This window comes from Gallinula chloropus, assembly GCF_964237585.1.
Source record: "Gallinula chloropus genome assembly, chromosome: 2".
NCBI lineage: Eukaryota > Metazoa > Chordata > Aves > Gruiformes > Rallidae > Gallinula > Gallinula chloropus.
In genome coordinates this window covers 51,544,859-51,567,039 of record NC_140086.1, presented here as the reverse complement: position 1 = coordinate 51,567,039, position 22,181 = coordinate 51,544,859, and the positions used below count along the sequence as shown (strand labels likewise).

General features: G+C 43.2%; 1 protein-coding gene across 1 annotated transcript in view; it reads left to right on the top strand.

The window, feature by feature from the left end:
- Window positions 1-2,459: 2,459 nt before the first annotated feature.
- GREB1L (GREB1 like retinoic acid receptor coactivator) overlaps window positions 2,460-22,181 on the top strand; it is a 144,513-nt gene continuing 124,791 nt past the window's right edge. The window contains exon 1 of the mRNA XM_084260386.1: window positions 2,460-2,654. The gene's annotated coding sequence lies outside the window, so the exon portion shown is untranslated. The remainder of the gene's footprint in view (window positions 2,655-22,181) is intronic.

Genomic DNA, 22,181 nt, shown 5'->3' with positions numbered 1-22,181 from the left:
ATTCCATTATATTTTGCAGAGTATCAACAGCACAGTTGATACATAGGGCATAACAGGGATATGCTAGAACAGCAGCCTAAATTCTTTTACAGCTATCTACTTCCAGGTTTCCAGAAAAATAAAGTGTTCAATTTAGAACTGGCAAAGTGGCAAAGCTGTAAGGACTTGAACCTGAAACCTGATCTGACTTGGCAAAGTCTCTTAAATTCTGTTCCAGCTAAATTTTTATCTATCTATCGTTAAGGGTCATATTATTGGCAGCTCTACACATACACAGATACCAAGATAGCTAGGCTAATGGAAGTAGCCTGTCTTCAGCTAAGCCACAGCCAAAGCCCAGCTCTAAGCAGTTCAAGCCAAATGATTTAGTTATTCACATAAAAATTACATAATCTCAGAATCAAAGTAGCCAATGAACAAAATAGTTGGAAAGCTTTATTTAGGAGGCACCTTACTTTTGAGAACAACCATGACATAAGAATACGTGTAAGAAAGTTCTGGAGCTCATGGCTGAGAAATACCAAAGTACTACAAAGAAGTGCCAAAGAATTCAGTAGGAAAACTACTTCCTTCAGTATTTCCTACCAAAGAAGTTGTTGGGAAAAAAACCCCAACGTATTCAGAAATGCAAACTGCTATGGATGAATAAAAGGCAGTGATGTGTATATTTTGTGTATATTACATGTTGCATAATCTAAGATGGCTTCCAGATTCTTTCCTGGCAAGTTTGCTATGAAGACTGCCTAATGACATGCCCCAGTCTTTGGTCTCTAACTTACCTACACAGATATACACACCTATTACTACACTTTTGCATCCTGTTTAATGAAATTAAGCGTAGATCAGCATGTTGTAGAAAAGCACTGCTAAAATTGAAGTAAACCAAAACAGAAGCAACAGTGAAAACCTCCATAGTGCCTATGAGAAAGAGTGTGATCAATGCAGAAAAAGTCCAACTTTGTTGAACATTCAGCACCTTTACATTACAGCACCTACATTACCTATTAGACAGACCTCTGTTTCTCATTTCTGGACTGAGCAGCAGTAGTGCTGTGCCATTTCTATTTTTTTTCCAAGAGGTAAGGACAGTTTTTTTCCTTCCCACTTTTTAATGGAAAGTCTCATTATCTGTGGTAATAAGAGCACTCACTAGTATGCTGGAACTTAATATTTTAACCAGCAAATACAAAAGAACAGGACATGAGAAAAGTACTGGACATCTCAGTGTCACACAGCAGCAGGTTCCTGTCAAAGAAAACAAAGACTAACACTTTTTTTTGTCACTATCACTTTTTTTCTCAGCTGTTGAGGCAGAAAGATAGGACACTGCAGATGATTGAGCCTTATGGTCACAAGAGAAGAAAAAGACCTTTTGAAAGGATCTCAAGAAATATGCCCTTTGAAGAGCAAAATGTGAAAAAGAGATGGTTCATATGGTAGCTTAATCAATCAACAGTGAAAGGAAGAAAATGCAGAATCATTTTTCCCCCGTTCAGTGGATATTTACCCTCAGCACACTGCTGTATTTCCAGCCTCCTTCCCACGCTCCTGCTTAGTCCGACCTTCATCTTTACACACACTAAGAATCCAAACTCGCTGCTTCCCCACGCAGACTCAGGCTCCATTTACAGCTTTAAATGTTCCAGATACTTCTGTTTCCATGCCCTCCAACGCACTCAGATCCCCTCATGTCTACCCACCTCTCCTTGAGCCCTGCTCAATTTAATCTTTGACACAATTACTCTCACAGTGCCCTTCTCTAGTTCATCTCCAGTGTCCTCCTAGCACGCTACACCCCCTCAGCTTCTACTTTACCGCTCTTGAACTAGCTCCGTTGCTAACTAAACCCCAAACAAAACATGAGGTGACCCCTCTAACTTGGGACTGCCCACAGCCCTGACCGTCCCAGTCTGCAGGACCGCCTCACACAGGGTAGTGCAGATGGCTACTTCTGCCTCCCCCTGCCACGGAACCACGCTGGATTTCTGTCAGGGTTTTGACGCTTCCCAGCTCCCTCCTTGGGTCCCCTTCCGTGTAGGGCCTCACCTCTTGCCTCACAACTGGAAGCACCCCAGCTCCCTGAACCTCGGCGGCCATGTCCCAGGCCTCGCCTCACCGCCCTCCGCCTGCCTCCTCCAGTAATCTGTGTCCACCCCAGCGCCTGTTCTCGACCCATCACTTCAGTCCTCGGCACGACGCTACCGCCCTCCCTTCCCAACCCCGCCGTCCTTGGGCCTGGCCCGGGCCGGGGAGGCTGTCCCTCAGTCCTGCGGGACAACCCCCTCACCTGAGCGCGGCTTCCCCGCCGCCACCGCTCCGGTCCCCTCACCCGCCGCCCCCCCCGACCCCTCTCCCTCCCCGCTGTCAGAGCAGGAGGGGCGGCACCTGCGGGTCCGCCCCATTCTCCTCCCCTCCCCTCGCCTCGTCTCCCCTCCCCTCCTCTCCTCCCGCCGGAGAGAGAGAGAGAAGACCGAGACCCGGAGGGAGACGGTGGCATCGAGGGCGCCGGGCCGGACTGCCGAGCGCAGTTGCTCGGCGTGAGGAGGCAAATAAAAAAAGTGATTAAAAATTAAATTTAAAAAATTAAAAAAAAAAAAAGCAAGTGAGGGACGGGTGGAAGGAGAGCGCTTCAACTTCTCTCTCTGCTTAGTAAGGTAAGGGAACGGCGGCGGGCGGGGGGCTTCACTTCGCCTTCTCGCCGGTTTCTGGGGAGGGCACAAAGGTGGCCGGTCGGGGCGGCGGCGGCGGAGCGGTAGCGGCGCTCCGCTCGCCGGGTCACGCTCGGTGTCAGTCATCCCGCAGAGCGCAGCACGGGGGATGGTGAGGGGCTACGGGCTGCCAGCGGCGCGGCTGGCTGCGGACGGTGTCACGGGCGGGCTGCCGGTGCCCTCCCCCGGGGTGGGCTCCAGCCCTTTGTTACCGTCGTTTTGGACCGGGAGTGGGGGGGATGACAGTGCTCCAACGGGGCAAGGCGGGGGCGGGAGAGCCCTGGCCGGGCGGCTGCAGAAGAGCCGTCCCTGCGGGCGGGCGACAGGCAGCAAAGCCCCGGGAAAGGTGTGGGGGGGGGGGAGGTGAGCGGGGTTGGCGCGGGGGGGTGCAGGTGGTTCTGTTGGTGAGCGGGCGGGAGGGCGGACGGCGAGCTCCCCCGCCCCGCGCTGCCATGCGGGCGGCCGCCGGCAGGGGGCTCGGCTGCCTCGCCCTCCGCGCCCCGGGGAGCCTTCGCCTGAGGGGTAAAAGAGCCGGCGGTAGCGGCCCGGGGGGCTGGGGGGGTGTTGTTTGAGGGGCATTTCTTGGCATGTGCAGGTTGGTTTTGAGGGGGATAGGACAGGGCGCCGGGCGGGGAGGGGGGGGGGGTGGGGTGCGCCCTTGGTGCGGAGGGGTGGCCGCGTCCCCTGGAGACGCGGCAGCCCAACGGGCAGCAACAGTCGCGCAGGCGGGCGCCGAGGGCAGGCGACCGTCGCGGGCCCTGTCACAGACGGCTGTTCGCTGACTCCCCTCACCGCGGTGACGGCCGATCGACAGGACCTGTTTGCTGCTGGGAAGTAAAGGTAGAGGAGGGTAAAAGACCCGGCCCGCTCCGGGGGACCTGGCGCCGGCTCTCGGAGGCAGCTGACAGATGCGTGAAGGGGCGCCCCGCCGCCCTCGGCAGCCGTTGGGTACCGCCGGGATTCGGCTCTTCCCTCCCCAGCGCTTCCCCGGCTTTCCCCAAGTCTGTGAAAGACGGAAACTTTTAGTTTGAAGCACAGGATTTCGGCTAACCCAGAGAGGTTGGGCCGGGGGCTGCTGTTTGTTTAGGCCCCAAGCCTAATTTACCCGTGCCCAGCAATTTAAGAAGTGATCAGATGTGCTTAAAGCGCAGGAGACTTTGTAAGTTACCTGGTGGAAAAATACTTCCCGTGTCTAATGCTTGCCGGTATGTTTGTTTGAAATACCCTGGGGGTGTGAGGCTTTTTTGGGGTTTTTTTTATGTAATTTTATTTGGTTTTCTTTGAATTGGTGACATTTAGGACTCTTCTGCTGAATGATGTTTTAAGTAGTATTGAAATAGTATTTCATATCCTTCGTGCTTAAGTGACCCGTTGTTAGGAAGAGCTTTTTGAAAGATGGAATTAAAAAAAAGAAGCTGCTGAGGAAGGAAGTGCTGTCTTTTATTTCCCGACTAGGAATAACTGAAGCAGAATTTGTTTATTTTTTATTTCCAGTTACTCCTGTTCAGAGCCGAGAGTGAAGTGAGTAGGTGCCTATTTCAGCTGTAGATAGATAGGGTTCTATATGTGACCTCTGAGAGGGCAGCTAAAGCCTTCTGCACTTTTAAATACTGTAATGCACATTTTGGTTTGCTTTCGTTAAGGGATATGCCCTCTAAGAAAAACAAGGGTCTTCTATCGATTGAAAAGTTTATTACATATGCGGTAGTGGGATTAAAAAAAAAAAATATTTGAAAGTATTAAATCTTACCCTGAAGGATTTGCTTCTGAGTAAGACAAAAAGCACTTATGGGGCTGGTGATTAACTTTTTTTAATGCCTCTTTGCAAAGGAATAAGGATTTTGTGAGGATTCTCTGAGCTGTTGGGAAATGTTTATTTATTCCTCATTTTAACACTTGAGGATTTTGAACACAGGCATGCTTTTCCTCATGTATTTCCAACAAAATGCTCCAGGAAGTCAATGAATAATGTTCAGTAGATGCCTAACTTATTTAAAGGGTTGAGCTCTGAACTCTGGAGGCTTAATCATGCATCTGTTAATAGAGATAGCAAATACAGTGTATGTTTTTGTTTATTATTGGTAACGTTTGTGCCAAATGAGATTTTTGCTTAGGTGTTTAACAGAAAAATATTTTAATTATAAAAAGCAATATGTAGGTATCGGGAATTCTGATTAGTTGGGTTTGGCTGTAACAATCAGAAATAGTGATGATTCTTTGGTAAGGCAGTTTTTAAGCCCAGGATGTAATTAATACTAAAGGAAATAAGCAGTAAGTAGTAGGCAACCTGATACTGAGCTTTTACTGGGATAATTAAAATATGTGAAGTTTCTTAAGATCTCATGAGGACATCACAGATGAAAGGAGGGGTGAGCTGACTGTGTGAAAAGTTTGTCTAGAATTTGAAAAAGCACATTTGGTTCAAGGTCTTCTTAAACACATTACTATTGGCATTGATATTTGGCAGTTCAGCAAGTCATGTCCAAAGTATTTTGCAGATACAAGGAAGAAGAAAACTTGGTAGCGTAACTTCAGAGAGACTAATTAGTTGCTATGGGATATAGAGAATGAAACTTTTTTTTTAAAGGCAAATCTGGAAAAATCTCTGTACCGTAAAGCCTAATATATTATGAATGCTGGCTCTTCATTCAGTGTAAAACTAAACTCAGTATAATGTCAAAAATATACTCTAAGAAATCTTATTAATTATAGCTAAGAAAAAGTGCATTTCTCTGTAATTTTAAGTGGGGACAGAACTGTAGGGATTTTACTTTCAGTGGTGTAACCTTTTGTAGTATCTTTCATATTAAGCATTTTAGAGTGGTTTTTTAAAGTGCTTTTATGCTTTGTATGGTTCTGTACCATATGTTTTGTATTTAATTCTTTGAATGACCACTGAAGTGCAGCCAACTTGGGGTGAATGTGGCAACTGTTAACTAGCGCTTAGCAACAGTGCACAATAATCAGGACGGGAAGTGAAGAAGAATACCATGTCTAATTGAAACTACGGGGGGCATTTAGGTAGGTAGGATGTAATTAACAAAACCTGGAGCTTGGACATGATATTAAGGCATCACATCTTTACTCTTCTAAAAAGGATTGTGAAATCATTGATGTAACAAACATTTCAGATTTTTTTTTTTTTGTTTATACCCTGGATGGGTGGCCTCTTTGAGACGTGTGTGTTTTGCCTATTCTGGCATCATAATTTCTTGCACATAATGCAGATGACACATTCTCCTTTTTGCTTCCTAAACGGAATAGTGAAAAGGAGTACTGTTGAGAAGACTGACAAATGAAGGAGTAATAAGCCTTGACATTTTGACAATGATGTCTTTTAGAGAATTAGCCCTGCAAACTAGAGTTCATTAGGTGTAGTAAGTGATTAAGATATCTCTAATATTCTGAAACAGATTACAGTGTCAGTCATAAAACAACACTAATTTTTTGCAATTTGGTTATTTTCTCTTAAGAATTGTTAACTTTCTTCAAATCCTGTTTTCTCATGCCATTCCTTAAAGTGTCATGGAAAGTGTTGCTTGTAAGAATATTTGTTCAAAACACTTTTGCCTAATATAGTTTCATTGGAAAAAAAAATCCAAACCTAATAATTTTGTTTCATGCTGTATTCTATGTGGAGATGTATTCATGGACCAATTTTATGTCTTGTTATATCCTGAACACATCTCGTTTCTAAGAACTCTGGAAATAACCCTCATATAATAAGGAGAGAACCAGTAAATGAATTTTCAGTGAGTCATTAGAGAGGTTCATTTGCAGCCCTGAGCATGGCTGCTATGGCCTTTGTTAATGGATTCGAACTTGCAGGTAGGTCATGAAGATGACCCAAAATAGTAAGCCACGCTGTGAACATGCTTTTAGTGGTAAACTATCTAGTAGCATTAGGGTCTTAATGTTTTAATAGAGTAATTAATGCTTTTATAATCCATGAGAAAAAGTGCAGGAGGAATTTGTGGATGACAAAAATTTGGAACAGTATTTATTCCCAATGGGAACTGTCAGAGTTTGTACACAGGTGTGGTTGGCTTGGAAGTATCAAGTAGAAGTATGGAGATCCTTATAGAAATGGTCTTAAGGTGTAATTCTTTCTGTTTGGGTGATTCCTGAAGCCATGTCAGCTGATTCCTGTTGTCTCATTATGTCATATAGTAACATCACAGCTTCTGTGAAATACTACTGCAATGTGAGAGGCCATAGATAATTGTGTAAATGACTACATTAATTGAAATGTATTTAATTCTCATTGAGTTAGCATTTTAAGTTCCATGGCACTTCAGAGGTTTAATAAACACACACCCTTCCACCTGCATACCCGTTCTGAAAATCTTACAGCACGTATTGTCAAATGCTTTGGCTAATTTGCATTTAATCAATGTTTAATACTTTTTCAATTGCAGTTATAGTACAGTAACTAATACAATGTTCCTAAAATATAAGAGGGGAAGAACTGTATGTTGTGACATAAAATCACCAGAAGAGTGAGACAGTAGGGAGTAGCCTGAATCAGTATATCAAGATCTGATAGAAACCTTCAATTAATATTCCCCATGTCAGGTTTTAGAGAGGTTATTTTGAGATGTTTTTTCGAACTGATGGAGCTATGAACAGCAAAACAGTGTGGGCAGACTTAAGATACTGTTACTTAAGAGATTAGCAGACATCTGTTGTAGTGGTTCCATGAACAAGCCTGGAGTAACTAGTTTTATAAAATGTTGGGCAAAGGTCTTCTGGTTCTCTCTCTCCATTGCAGTCTGTAACGAACTCTTTTCAGGACCGTTGGCATGATGTGAGCAGACCACTTCCAGGCAAGCAAAGAAGTTGGTTCCTGAATGTAACTGAGGTCTTAAATGCATACCATTAATACTGGTCATTCTTCTTTTCTTTTTTTCTTTTCTTAAAATGAAGACTCATCTGTGCATATCACCAAAAGTAAAAGGACTTCCCTGAAATTTACAGTGTGAAGTTGTTAAGGTTACTTAGATGGGCAGCTGTTTTTAAGTGATGCATTTAGGGTGGCTAATGGAACTGAACGTTTTGCTAGTGCCTCTGTCTTTTTGCACTGATTTCTGCTGCATCTCCCTCCACAGCACTGATTTCTCTGTTCAATGGCAGAGTGTGCACCACCAGAGTTTCATTATCTTTCTTGGAGTTAGGCCACTGTTTTTCTCTGTAACAATACAGCACTTAAATTTGCCTTTGTAAAGAAGTATCACATGAAATATTTTCCCTCTGATGTTTTACATGTTTGAGAGGTGAGGCTTCTCCTCCCCCCCCCCCCCCCTTTTTTTTTTTATAATGCTACCCCTTTTATTATTATGTTACCTCCAACTTCAGAACTTGGTTTCTTGTAGGCTCTCGTGACTCTACATGACGGGAAATCTAAGGAGACCTTTTCTGGGAGTTTGATATTTAAATTATGCTTTTCACTTGGTGGGATTTTCCATCCCTGTTAAATTCCAGCTGCCTTTTAAAAGTTAGAGATAATTCATATATAATTTTAATGCTCAGTGAGACTGTGTTGTATGTTCCCTTTCTTATCTGTTGAGAGTAGTTAGAGTGTTTGGAAATTGCTGGGTGCCTGATCCTCCACTATCTTCCTAATAAAGAGGAAAAGACCACTTTATAAAAACAAGCACAGCAGCCTTGGCTTATTGAGTTCTCAGCTCTTTGGAGCTTTCTCTATAGTACCCACTTCAGAGGGTAAGTAAGCAAGCAAGAACAGTCCCCAGTAACTGAGTTCAGCTGCTTCCAAGGCTGTGATGAATCTGGGCAGCTGCCTCTTTACACTGGAGCCACTGGTGAAACAGGGATGTTCACAGCAGTTTTAGAAATGTTACTACCAATGTTACTGATGTCTCAGGATGGAAGGCATGAGGCAAAACCTTGTCTCCATGGCTGTAAACTTGGGATTTGCAGAGAGCCAAGTGCTCTATTCCCTGTCCTAAACCTTGTGTCCTTTGTTGCTATTGGTTCTCTGCTTACTGTCTCCTTGGTGATAAGGTGTTGGTTGTAATACGGTGTTTCACAGTGCACAATTGCATCTCAGTCTTGCCATTCAGGCGATCATGCCACCTACTTTTACTGCTTTTGTTCCTGCCTCACTGACCATCTCCCTCTCCCTTCTCAAGGAGTCCTCCAAATTCTGTGTCCTTTAGAGCTTTAGGTGGCTTTATTCTCCTGCTCTTTCACACTTTCAGTCCACTTTGAGAACAGCTGTTTCATGAAGGAAGCTTAATCTTGTCATTTCTTTAAACCACTCATAGAATCAAATTCTTAGTGCAACTAGGTGATTCCTTTGAGAAGACTGGAAATTAGGTCTTGACTTTTACAGCTACAATGTCCTTCACTGCATCAAGAAAAAGGAAAACTGCTTCCTGCCGATGATCTTCTACGTGACATTTAAGAACATTGTGGTTCCCTAGTATTGTAAAAAAAAAACCTCTCAAATTTGTTTGTATAAACGAAATATTAAGGCACCATGGTTACTCTTTCTAATCTTAATCTCTTAGAGGGAAAATTCTGGCTGTGAGAACAATAAGAAATTAGGTGGATTAGGTAAATCTTCAGTACCAGCTTACTGAGGGGCAGTTTTGAAAGGACACCTAAGAGGAAGGGAGGGAAAAGGCAAAGCCATCCAAGAAGACTTTAATGCCTCAAAAAGAAGTGCACAGACCTACTGACAGGGCATTTAGAAGCAGAAATACAGAGTGAAGAGCATGCATGTTCTCACAGTCCCAATTACAGCATTTTCAGCAAATTTTGAAGGTTAGTTCTTCCCAGGTTTTTCTTTTTTTTTTTATTAGGAGAGTTGGCTCTCAGTTTCCAAGCCTCTTGAGGAGAGAGAAAATGAGTCGCCTGCCAGATTGTTATTTCACTTTTTTCCTTCAGGTCTGCAATTGTGATTTTAGCAGATGTGGGAGGCAAGCTGGATTTCAAGGGCATCAAGATTAAAACATCAGCTGTCGCAAACTCTTCTGTTAAGAGCTATGGAATCTTTCCTGTGAAACAACTGGGCATCTAAACATGCAGATGTTCGTGTTGTATAGCATTAATTTAGTAATACTGTTCTTGATCACTATGTGTGTGAAAGTGTTTTGGGTGCTGCATGGAAAAGGAACACATAGTTGCTGCCTCCCAAAATCATCTAAGCTGTAGATGGGTCCGACTGGGGAAGATAGTGGTACATATGTATGTGTACATATATGTGTGTGTGTGTATATATATGAAAGTGAAAAGGAAATTATTTAGAAATGCTGAGGACTAATACCATAATGGTCCAATGTCTTAATGGGTCCTAGGATTTCTTTCCTTAATGATTGTTTGGCTGAAATGGCTTATACTGGCCTGAACTCCTCACATTGTGTTCACAGTTTGCCTTTATGTGTATGTATGACCAGACCAGGAGTTCTGCTATGCCATGGCAGCTCTTACACAAAAGCCACCACCAAAGAAAAACTTTAATTATGAACAGTGGATGTGACCTTATGGCAGAAAAGCCTGAGGGTGGGGGGGAAGGTGGGAGGAACCAACAAAACCAAAAAAGCCCAACATTCTTCTGGCTGCTCTCAGCTACCATGATGAACAGTGTTTACTTGCTGACTGTCCAGCGTGGTTGCTTTAGCTGGGAGATGCCTGGTGGCTATGGAGATGGATGCTCAGTTTTCATGTGCAGCGCAGCTGGCTGGCTTTCTGCCAAGCTCGGCTTTGGGGTGATTCCAGTTGTGATATGGCTTTAGTGTAGAAAGAGGGAGGCTGTGCCTGTGACAGGGGTTAAGCACTCCCCGAGACAGTGCAGTGTAGGTTTTCAGCTCCATTTGCTGTCACTGTAGTAAATCCATTTCTGATTATGTGCTAAGGCTGCACAGATTAACTGCCATGTTGAGCTTGTGAAGTTGCATGTGTGTGTTGCCAGAGTTCCTCCTCATGAAAAAGGCAAATCTACATAACCTTACATAACCTGTGGTTTTAGAACAGTTGAAAATTCATCCTAACATTGTTGCTTTGATGTCTGTTTACAGAAGGGGAAAAAAAAATAAAAAGGTTTGCTTTTGATCACCGTGCTTAAAGGATGCTGTCCCAGCAGCGTAATAAATGAGAACTGGATCTGGGACTTACTTTCAGTAAAAGACAGTATTCTTCCAGATGCTTTTTAATTGATTTGTCCTGTGAAAATGGGCTCAACTTTTGAATTCAGTTATGTGCAGTTCAGGGTCTGAGGGCCGAAAGAGAGAGGAATGCAACAGATGCTGCATAGTTTTGATACTTCTGATGTCTGATGATACTGATATCTCTAAACTTTGTGTTCTGCATTCTGATTCACTGTATAAACAAGTACAGCATGAACCTCACTGTATAACCTTGACACATAACTGGATCTTTGTAGTTCATTAGTAGCTTGTCCAAATTGGAAAAACTGTGTGTTGGGAAACAGATAAAGTATTCACATTGATGAAACATTTATTTTTATTTGAGAAAAACTGTATTTTGTGCCTCAGACTCTTTATTTTTGGGAAACAGGCCTTCAGTTCTTGTTTCATTGCGGTCTGCTTGAGTGATACTAAGAACCTGACATTAAAATTTGACTGATTCTTAAGTCAAACATATTGATCTGTATCAGCCACGAACCAAAATACATCAGAACAGTGTTTTGTTTTCACAGGATTTCCAATGTGGCCCTGCCTTGAGTGTAAGGTTGGACTAGTTGACCTTCAGAGGTCCCTTCAAACCCAAATTGTTCTGTGATTCTGCTGTTTGTTGTAAAGTGGGGCAGTACAAAACCTGTAAAACTAGGCAGTATCACCTGTTGGTAAGATACAGCCTCCTGAAACAATTTATCTGTCCTAAGGGCTTTGTAAACATACTCCAGGAACAGGCTACTAAGAGCACAAACTGTTTGGTAACCTGCTTTCCGCTGTCATCTTTCTGGCCATTTTTCTGCTGTGTGCTGCATGTGCTTTCTGTGTGTCATCAGACATGTGCTGATTGTATGTGCAGTCACATACATTAATAGAGAGACACGGCGAGGTTACTGGCAGCTGCCTGGAGGTCTTGTCATGGTACTGCATGGCAACCAGAAATGGTGTGGTGATGGAGGCATGGCTAGGCATATGCTAGCAGGGAGGCTGCAAAGCTTAAGTGACTCCATAAGAGGTTGTTTGGCCTGTCTGGGATGGAAGATTGAGCACCAAAAGACAGTAATGATACCTGATGGATTGACTTGATGCGTTGTCTAAATCAGTCTGTCTAGATTAAGGGTCATAATTGAACATTGCTCTAAGAAAACTTAAAATAAGCCCAGTACTATTAATTTTAAACCTTTTTGGACTGAAAGAGACTGTGCATAAAAGAGATATTTATGTTATTTCACTCAATCACTTCTACTTATTGTTTTGTTAATTGGTGAGGTTTGGGAATTGCTGTTCTCAGTAACATGCCCTTGAGTGTCTTTTTGATAACTGAGTTGTATGTCTGTCCATATGTTTTATTTTTCTGGGCAAACTGATGATTCACTGATGATTCAGTATGTGGGTTGCAGTTTCCCTTTGGTTGCCATACTCCAGCTGAACATATTCAATATGTAGAAGAAAACCAGCCAAATGTGGAAAGAAGGGAATTGTGCTTTTCAGTTATAATTACGAAAAGAGGAATGGAGGCTGGAAGACAACATACCTTTTCCTGCTCCGAATGATTATCTGAATAAACCGTGGGAAGCTGAAATTTACTATATAAAAAACACAGCAAGGGGGAAAGGAAAGAATAAGTAGAAATTGGCCACTAGAGATTGAATGTTCTTTGAGAAGCTTGGTTTTATGAAGAAGTTGACTGGCAAGTTAACAAGGGACAGAGAGCAGAACTGTTTTTATGATTCATAACTAATCCTTTGCCCCAAGGACGGAAAATGAGCGTATTTGAGGCCAGTGCCTGGAAGGAGGCTGGCCTCAGGATGAATTCATTAAAACAATCCTGTTGTCCCTGTTCCAAAGCGCAGTTCATGCTGAGAGGGACTGATAAATTTCTCATTAAAAGATGCTTGTTGAAAATGAGTTCTATTCTGTGTGTTGTCTTTCTGATCTGGAATAAATCACACAAACTCTGTTTCTTTCAGCCAGCATGCAGAGATAAGAGAATATGCTGGTGAATCTCCTTGTATCCATACTGTTTTATGTGTGCCAGGAATAGCCCCAAATTATGAATTCAGGAAAAAATAGTTTGAGTTCATGTCAAACTGGTGAGTAAACAGTTACATGCGATGTCACCTTATATGCCTATGAAAGATAATATTCAAATTGCGATTTTTTTGTTTGGTTGGTTTTTTGTTTTGTTTTGGAAATCAGGCTTGCAATGATCTATCTTGCAGTCATTACTGGTTTACCTGCCCCTGATGTTTTGCAATGCTTTTTCTGTTTCTACGGCTAGACTGATTTTTACCTAAGAGATTTTAACTGATGATCGCTCTTACCATTCTGTTCCTCTTCCCACCCTTTGCTGGAGAGAGGCACTATTATGATTTTAATAAGATTTTTGTATTCAGTTGATCTCTGGATTTCACTTCTGCTATTACTGAATTACTTGCTACTGAGAAAACGTGTTTTTGTAACTTTAGCTTAAGCAAAAAAGATGGATCCTTTGTTTGGATTCTTTACACATCTAAGTTTTATTTTGCAGGAGAATGGCTTAGTTCAAGGTAAATAGTCATGTGAAGCTTAATATAATAATAGATTTGAGTTGGAAGATCTAGAATTCTAAAGTAGCAGCGTGAGAGCTCGAGAATCCAAAGAATATCTGTTGTGCATTTCTTTTAATGAAAAAGATACTGGAAAGCAGGTTCCTCAGATCTTATTTCATAGAATCATGGAATTATTGAAGGAATTTTGAGGTAAACTTGCATCTTTTTACATTTTGACCAAAAATGTGCAATGTGTTTTGAATACGGAAGTTTCTTTGGTCACTGAAAAAAGCATGATGGTGTACTTAAGAGGGGAAAAGGAAACAATTTTTCTTTCCTCACTTAGGAGGTTATCTTTCTCTTATCGTGACGTAAGTGTAAAGAATGTGTATTTGTGAGTGAAGTAGAATATGCCTCTTCTAAAACTATGAAAAATGTCTATGCAAAACTACAGTGTAGGGTTTTTTCCCCTTTGTGATGGATTACATATTAGGACATAAAGAGTATTTCATACCATTTACACTGATGTTCAGAAGAAACTGGCACAGGTCCATAGTTAATTTAATATGCTATGGCCAAATTACTGACATGCATTAGAGAAAAATTGTAGGTTTTTCATTTCTTATTTAGCCAAATTCTCAATGTGTTGGAAAACCAGCTGTATCTGTTCCTGAATAACTCTGGGGTAACTATCATTGCCTGTCTGATCAGAGAGGCTGCTTTGTGGATTTGAGCTATGGGGCTCTTGCTAAGCTCTGAAGAGGCAAGGAAAAACAGCTGTAAAAATGTTGATGTCGGCCATGAATTTAGAGAAATAACATTTTGCTTTCATTTGAATGCTCAAGGTGATGCTACAGTGTGGACTTGGGCCCACAAAAGATCTGGTTTACTTCCGAATTCTGCACCAAGAGAATGTCTCCTGCCTCAGTTTCCCTTCTCTCTGAAACAAGGCCCATGATTTTAAGCACTGTATATATACAGTAAGGTTTCACTGTTACAGTCTTCTCTAGCTGAGCCTGGAGTCTCCCGTCACAACCTTGGGCTGCTGAGCTTCACACATACATACAAACAGTTATTAATTGTGCTCAAACCTTCTGTTTTAACGTCAATTGACTTAATTTTAATGAATTGAATTTAAACGTCTCAGTGTCCGGTTTCTCTGTGAGGCCTGTTGGCAGTGTGCGGAGAGCCTGGGCAGCGTCTCCACCAAGACGGCTTTGTGGTGAAATAGATTTGAAAAGCCAAGGCCTTTCATCTGTGAAGCAGCCCCGGCCAGTGCTCTGTGTGCCCACCCTAGTGATGCTAACTGGCATCTGCGTCGGTATGAAAGGGGTGTATGAAACAGCCAGTGGAAATAGGCTAGGCTGTGTCTCACAGGAGGGCTTCGGCTGGCTAAAGCAAGTGGTAGCTGAGGAGGGAGTAAATAAAAGCGTTTGCAGGCCACATGCTGTCACAACCTTTCCCCTCCCCCATACCCCCTCTTTTCTTTTTTCTTTCTTTTTTTTTTTTTTATTTGGCCATATGTTTTAGTAGTCTAAGTATGTGTCAATGGTAATCCTGGCTCCTGGCTTTTAAAGGATGATTACCCAGTTTGTTGCCAAAGCCAGGCTTTTTTTCTTCCCCACTTAATCTCCGTTGAGGGGTGATAACTGTAAACCTTTTTTAAAATTTATTTTTAAATTTTATTGCAGATTATTGTTTGTATGACTAAACTTAACTACATCTTTGTGGCCTGCCGGCCTGTTACCCGTTTGTATGATAGGGGGTCAAACAAACCGGTTTGTTCTTTGGATGCTAATCTGAATTTCAGAGCCGCTGTCCTTTACCCCCTGGCTCTCAGCTCCCCTCCCCCTCCTCTCCACCACTAGCCACATCAGGTCTCTTTCTCCCATCCACCCCCCTCTCTCCCCTTCTTTCCTCCCCTCGCCCAACAGAGAAGTAAATGTTAATTAAATTTTCCTACACATCCCGTACCTGGAGTAGCCAATTCTCATTTAGAATGACTGCTGAACTAGAGAATTAATGCTCCAAATAATCAAATGATTTGAAAGTTTCCTGGTTATGTACACATTAAAGATACTGTGGTACTTTTGGGGAAACAAATTTTTATGGATTTGTATGAGCTGAAGCAGGTACAAGGGTTGATGACAACTTAAAGGTCACCTCTCTTGTCGGGATGCGATCAGGGTCATGTTGGTTTTATATAAAACAATTGTCAGGGGTTGCCCTCCTCAGGGGAGTAATTTCTCAGGTCTCCAGTGAACCTTGGCCGAACACGCTGGGGCCACTAACTGCCGTTGGACCCCGGGGCTTGTAACCCACCGTCATGGTAGCTCTCTCAGCTGGGGTACAGTTAGCCACCTTCTCGCTGAAGAACAGACGTGGCCAGCCGACACGCAGAAACACCTTGTTGCTGCAGGGAATAAACCCTGGTACCTGCTATTTAAAAAACATCAACAAGCCCCCAATCATACCGCCCTGGTAGATTGAAATGTTAGTGTGTCGGGGAGGAGGGGAGTAACATGTAGGAAAAGATTTATGCCTTCCTTTGGGCTGTTGCTTGGTAACCGAAAATGCCTCTTAAGCCTATTTTTGGAGAGGGGAGGGGTGAAACTTGATTCAGTGACCATCTGTCCCGAGCTGGTTGATTTCCTGTTGAGCTCTCCTTTGTTTCTGTCAAACAATTGATTGTTACCCTTTGCAGATAAGACTACTGTTGGTGACATTGCCCTGAATCAGCAGGTTGGCTTGTGGCAACCACAAACCAGACCTACTAATTTTAGATTTTTTTTTTCAACGTTTAAGGGGTTTTGGTTTTTCTGAGGCCACTGAATGTGGGTTTGCTGGGGTTTGTTTATCTGTGTTGTGGTTTTGGTTTTTTTGTTTTCTTTCTTTTCAATCTTGGGGACTGCCCATCAGTACTGTAGGCAAGTGTAATAAACAGAATTGATTTTTGTTTTTCTTTAAAGAGGATGCAGAAATACCCCTGTTTAGTGTGAGATCCTTGGGAAAAAGCAGCCATGATTTTTGGGCACATTAAGCCTTTTGGGGAGGGGGGCTGGGAGAGCAGAAGTTAATTGAAGTTACTATTGAAGAAATCCCCACTGTTTCTGTGAAAACAAAGCCAAGATTCTTAACTGCAAATGGAATATTTGCTATTGTTCTTGCTTAATTGTCAGAAAATCATTCTCTGTTTGAGTACCTCCTGATGTTTGCTTAGTAGTAGGGTGCTGGATAGAGTTGAACTCAAGTTAGATTATTTTTAAGTCATCTACTTTATTTATATTGCAGAGGCCTGTATTTTTCCCCTTAGTTTTATGCATGCAGGGTACAAGGGGCATTCACAGGCAAATAAGTGTGTGTCCTGTAAATGCCAATATTTCCAATACTATTTCCTTCCCCTCTGTCAATTTCAGCATGCAGAGAAAAGATTTCTAGATCCAGGTATCTGCTGAAGAAAAAGGCCTGTGTGTCTAGCAGAGATGGGTAATATCTGCAAAACCAGAGTGCAGTCCCCCAGTGCAATAGGATAGCATAGTCCATGATACCGTGTAACGGGAGGGCGAGAAGGAAAGAGCTTCAACACAACTGTCTTAGCATCTTACAGGTCTTTGCTTATTTGAGTTTATCCTACTTAGCACTCAGCAGATGGAATTTGGAGGTAATTCCTAAAAGTCACTGCACAGAGTGGAAGGTGCTAGAAGAGTGATTTTTCTCTTCCTCTTCTGTTTTTCCTACATGGTCTCCAGATTGCTTTCCACAGGTAGAAGAGTTGTAGTCTGCAGCTTTTCAACATGGTCTTCAATGTATGTCAGATTCAGCTCTTCTTGAAGCTGGTGGCAAGGTGCCTACTGAACACTGTTTTGGTGAATGCTGAGTCAGGGGTACTTATGAGATTACTTTCTTTTTAAAGTCATATATGGTTATTTAAAATCTGTGGTTTGTCTTAAGAAAAGTTCATATCAAACCACATGAAAAAGCCTGTGTGACAGCATGTGGCTTATTGGTCAACAGGCCATTGGGCCTGTTGTTGATTGCCCATTTCCTTACCTCAACCTCTGCCTTTCCCCATATTTTGCTGCTGTTTCTTTGGTGTATGCTGGGATCTGGCAGAGGGACTGATACACTTGAAAAGCAACCTCTTAATTCAGGTTACTTTTTAGGTGAATCAGTTCCTTCATCCAGTTCACCAGTGACACTCTGAACTTGGGTGGTGCAGTGGGGTACTGAACAGAATCTTTTGGGTTTTTTCTTTTTATTAACAACTATTAATGCCCGTGAGATGTATTTAAATATGCAGCCTCTGTCTTCAAGTAGAGAAATCCTACTTTTGAATTAGTATGGACATTTTGTAAATTTTGTAAATATAAAGGATGGGTATACAGACCTTAAACTGAACATGCTGCTTTTTGCCCTTATGGTAGAAAGCAGTAGGTGCCACCAACATGCCTTTCGGGTATTCTCAGACTGTCTTGAAATTACACTGAGATTAAAAAAATAAAAATAAAATTTGTAGAACTAGTGACAACTAGGTTGATGTTTGAGGGCTGGGGAGACTTTAAACTTGGCAGTGGGGGACCTGTTCTGAACTGCTTTGAGAACTCCTTTTTTATTTCCTTTCCGCAGAACTGAGTTTCTGTAAGTTTAAAAAAAAGAACTGGAGATTTTTATTTCAGGCTTGAAAACCCTGTCCCAGATATTTGGAACACAATTTTGTGTCTGACAGAGAGGAAGTGATGAGTGGTTGTTCTCATCCAGATTTTTGCTGTTCCATGAAGAGAGTGTTACTAAGCTGTACAGCTGGAATCACAGGGAATTGACAAAAAGTCCAGTTCTCTCAGTATCTGGGGTGAGCAGTTGAATCCACAGCCTGTGCAAATGACAGAGCACTTAGAATACAGGCCTGCACTTATCTTTGTGCCTTTTTTGGGTCGGGTTGTACTGCACTTCTCCCATTAAAACAGATCTAATGTGTCCTTTGTTCCTGAATAAATGCAGCTACAGCTCTGCCAGTCAGAAGGCACAGTGCCTGTGGCTTACCTTACATGCAGGAGGGCAGTAATTCTAGAAAGGGAAATAGATAGAAGACTGGCAGCTGCTTGTACTCGCCTTCTCGTGTTGCTGTTGCTAGGATGTAATTATTTATGTATATTTCTTTTTGCCTTCTCTTGAATGCAGTCAACCAGATTCTAAGCAATGCTGTTCAATGTCAGGTTGTTCTATATGGGTTTTCTTTTGGAAGGGGGAGCACAGAGGTATGGTCACAATCAGCTGCTTTTCCATACTGGCTGAGTTCATGTGTAGTCCTCACATAGGGCGTAGATGAGGAGCTGTTACATGACATTATTACAGCTCCTATTGCAGCTCTGACTCAGCCTCCACTTATGGAGATGATAGCATGGTGTCCTGAATAGATTTTTTTCAAACTTGTTTCTCATGTGTCATACAAACGCCTGTTTTGGGTTTGCAGGAGAGAATTTGGACACTGTGGCAACGGCTTCCTGTTGTAAGAAGGATGATTCTAGCTTTTCCTCCCCAGCCTGCACCACGTGTATCAAAGGTGAAAGTGCTTAGCTTCCCTTATGGGAAGGTACTGTGGTTTTGCTGGCTGGGTTCTGGTGGAAAAGGGGGGCTGTAGGGGTGACTTCTGTAAGAAGCAGCTAGAAGCTTCGCTTAGGCCTAACAGTAAATACCAGCCGGGATCAAGGCCAGACCTGCCGCTGACCAAGGCCAAGTCCATCAGTGACAGTTACAGCGCCTCTGGGAATTACATTTAGAAGGGAAAAAAAAACCCTGCAAGCAGCCACTTTTTGCCCCCAGAGAAGGGAGGGAGAAGATGTAAGAAACTGTGCAGACACCAACGCTAGGGAAGGGCGAGGGAGGAGGCACCAGAGAGAAAGATTCCCCTGCAGCCCATGGAGAAGATCATCATGGTGTGGGTGTCCCCCGCAAACCATGGAAGAGGATGAGGAGCAGAGACCCCACCTGCAGCCTGTGGAGATGTCCCAGGCCGCAGCGGGTGGGGGCATATGGAAGATGCTGTGACCCATGTTGGAGCAAGAGCCCAGGCAGGACCTACAGCCCGTAGAGAGAGAGGCCTATGCCAGAGCAGGTTTGCTGGGGGATCTTGTGATTGTGTGTGGGACCAGGCTGCAATCCTGAGAGACTGCACCCCATAGAAGTGACCTACACTGGGGCAGTTGGTGAGGAGCTGAAGTCCTGTGGTTCAAGGACTAAGTGTCCTGGTTTTGGTCAGGATGGAGTTAATTTCATTTGTAACAGCAGATGAATGCTGTATTTGAGAGTAAAATGGGAGTACTGCTGATAACACCCTGATGTTTCTAGTTGCTGTCAGACAGTCAAGGACTTTCTCAGCTCTTCATGAGAAAGGAGGGGCGAAGCCAGGACAGGTGACCGAACTGGCCAAAGAGAGTATTCCATGCCAATTACGTCCTGCCCAGGATATCGGGGGGCTGATGGGAGGAAGGCCTGGGGCGGCTCCGGGACGCGCGGTTCGTGGGGGACGGTCGGGTTCTGGGACGGCTCTGGTTGGCACGGCCTGAGTTGTGTGGTTTGGTGAGAAACTGCATTGTGTATCAACAGCTTCATATATTTTGCTTTGAAGTCCTGTTAGTATTGTTACATTGTATCTTTCTGTTATCTTAGTAAACTATCCTTATCCCAACCCACGGGCCTCTTAATTTCTTGATTTTGGGGTTATTTGCCCCTTTCTCTTCCTTTTCCCTTCCCTTACTTCTCACCCCCCTTCCCCTTCCCTTTAACCTGCTCTTTTCCTTTAAGGAGCAGGCAGCTGCGTGGATCTTGGCCCTCAGCCGGGTGAAACCACGACACTAAGGTTGTAGAAGTTCGTGGAGAACTGTCTACTGTGGGTGGGACCCAGTGCTGGAGCAGGGGAAGAGTATGAGGAATGCCCCCTCACCCCTCCACCTAGAAGGAAAACAGCTCATGAGGAACTGACCAAAAGCCTCACTCTCCATTTCCCCTTGTGACTCTGTGACACCTGGAGTGGAAGAAGGGAGAGAAACCATGACTAAACTGAAATCGGCTAAGAAGGGAGGGGTGGGGGGGAGGTGTTTTAAGATCTCGTTGCACTTCTCGCTATCCTACTCTGGTTTCACTCTGTATGTGTAGTGTAATAAATCAGATGGTTTGGGGTTTTTTTGTCCATGTTGAATCTGTTTTGCCCATGACACTAATTACAGAATGATCTCTCCCTGTCCTTATCTCAACTCCTGAGCCTCTCAATACATGTTTTCTCCCCTGTCCAGCTGTAAAGAGGAGTGATAGTGACTTTGGTGGGCATCTGGCCTCCAGCAAGGGTGAAACCACCACAAAAGGTGTGAAGGTCAGTATCACTGACAGGCTTTCCAGGGAGGAAGCAACAAAACAAAGGTTTATAAGGGAACCGTTTGTTTCCAAGAAATGGCTTTCTGAAGCCACTAAATTGAAGACTAATTTTGGAAAGAAAAAACCCACCATGTCCTCAATAGAGGTATGTGGAAAACTACTTCATAGTCCATCATACCCCTCTTCAGTGTTAGAAGCTATTCTCCAGGTAAACGATTGTCTTCAGAAGAGCTCCATGCCTTGGGCATACTGGACTGTGCCTATCCTCTAATCTTTGCTTTTTGTTGGCTTGGCTACTGACCAGGGTGCTCCATTTAGACCAGTTCTGGCAGCTTTATTTTTAGCACTCTGAAAGTGCATTGCAGGGGAACAGTCATTATGATTAATTTCTGCCCTGCAGTCTCCTGGTCATCTAACATCCCTCTTGGGCGACAGCTGTGAGTGGTGGGACTGCTTAGTAGTCTCTATAAGAGATTGAAATTCCCAGGAATGCTTGTACCTGCTGCTTTAGATGTTTTTTTCCCTCTTTTACAGTGAGGGAGCGAGATCCATAGAGAAGCTTCATGGGGGTTAGATGAAACAAACTATTTAAGTTAACTTCAGTTGCATTTCTGCTTCCTCACAGTAGGCTGATTCTGGGTGTATGTACTGCTGGGAAAGAATCTGCCCTCTTCCTTGCTGGAGGAGTCCTTTTTCGAGGGCTGGCCAAGCAGTGTCAAACAAGCCAACTCTGCTCAGGGCAACAGTCAAGGCTACACCAGGTCAGGCAGAAACTGTGTGTGAAACCAGTCTGAAGATGTGAAGCAACATGTTAGATTAGATACAAGGTTGGAAAGAGAGAATTTCTGGTGATTTATGCTCATACCTGGTCTTAATAATATGATTCTGCTAAAGAAATTAATATAAATAAATAGGAAGGGTTTGTTTTTTTCTCAAAACTTGTGATTTTTTTCTAACATCCTTTTCTCCTAAAAAAAATACCTTGTGATTAGGCTTATTTTTCCTCATTGTCTCAGAACTTAGTGACCAAAAAAGGAGGGACTGATTGACCTGAAAATTGGGCTTCTGAGGCCTAAGATAATGTCTCACATCTGAGCTGGCCTTCCTCCTCCATATGGATGGGTAAAATGTGCTCTTTTCTAACCGGCTGGCTCATTGCTGCTGTGGATGTACTTGCCATTGTAGAGATGAGCCTGTTTCTAGACACTTGATTCCTCTCAGGAGTAGGGAATAGCAAGTCTTTTCTATGCATAGCTACAAAATGTGTGAATGGATCATGCAAGAACTGTTCTTCCATAAATAATGACTAATTTGATTTAATCTAGACATTAATTTTTATTTAATTTGGAAGTTGCAGTTCCTTAGAGATATATTGCTGTTTTGCCCTATGAACAGTGCTTTAAGGGTGTAACTTCAGT